Genomic DNA, 339 nt, shown 5'->3' on the forward strand with positions numbered 1-339 from the left:
TACCCACATAGGTCCTTAATACAAGAGTGTAATATAAAATACACAACTCAAAAATTCCAAAAGTACAAGTTCTTGCATCCTAACATCTATGCTTCCAAAACAGCTAATCATATAGAGATGTAATTCACATAACACCCTTTCCCTTATAATCATTACCTGCACACATAATTTGAAAACACGAAAATGAGAGTTAGACATGAATGTCTAGTGAGGTTCCCTTCTATGTAATGCAGGGTGAGGATCACCAAAACATTTATTTCAAATCAAACATCTTATGAAAGAAAACTGAAAATATACTGCTTTGATCCATCGAGCCTCTGGTCTCAAATAACACTTAGA

Source organism: Cynara cardunculus (genome assembly GCF_001531365.2).
Source record: "Cynara cardunculus var. scolymus isolate 2C chromosome LG 17, CcrdV1, whole genome shotgun sequence".
In the NCBI taxonomy this organism is placed as follows: domain Eukaryota; kingdom Viridiplantae; phylum Streptophyta; class Magnoliopsida; order Asterales; family Asteraceae; genus Cynara; species Cynara cardunculus.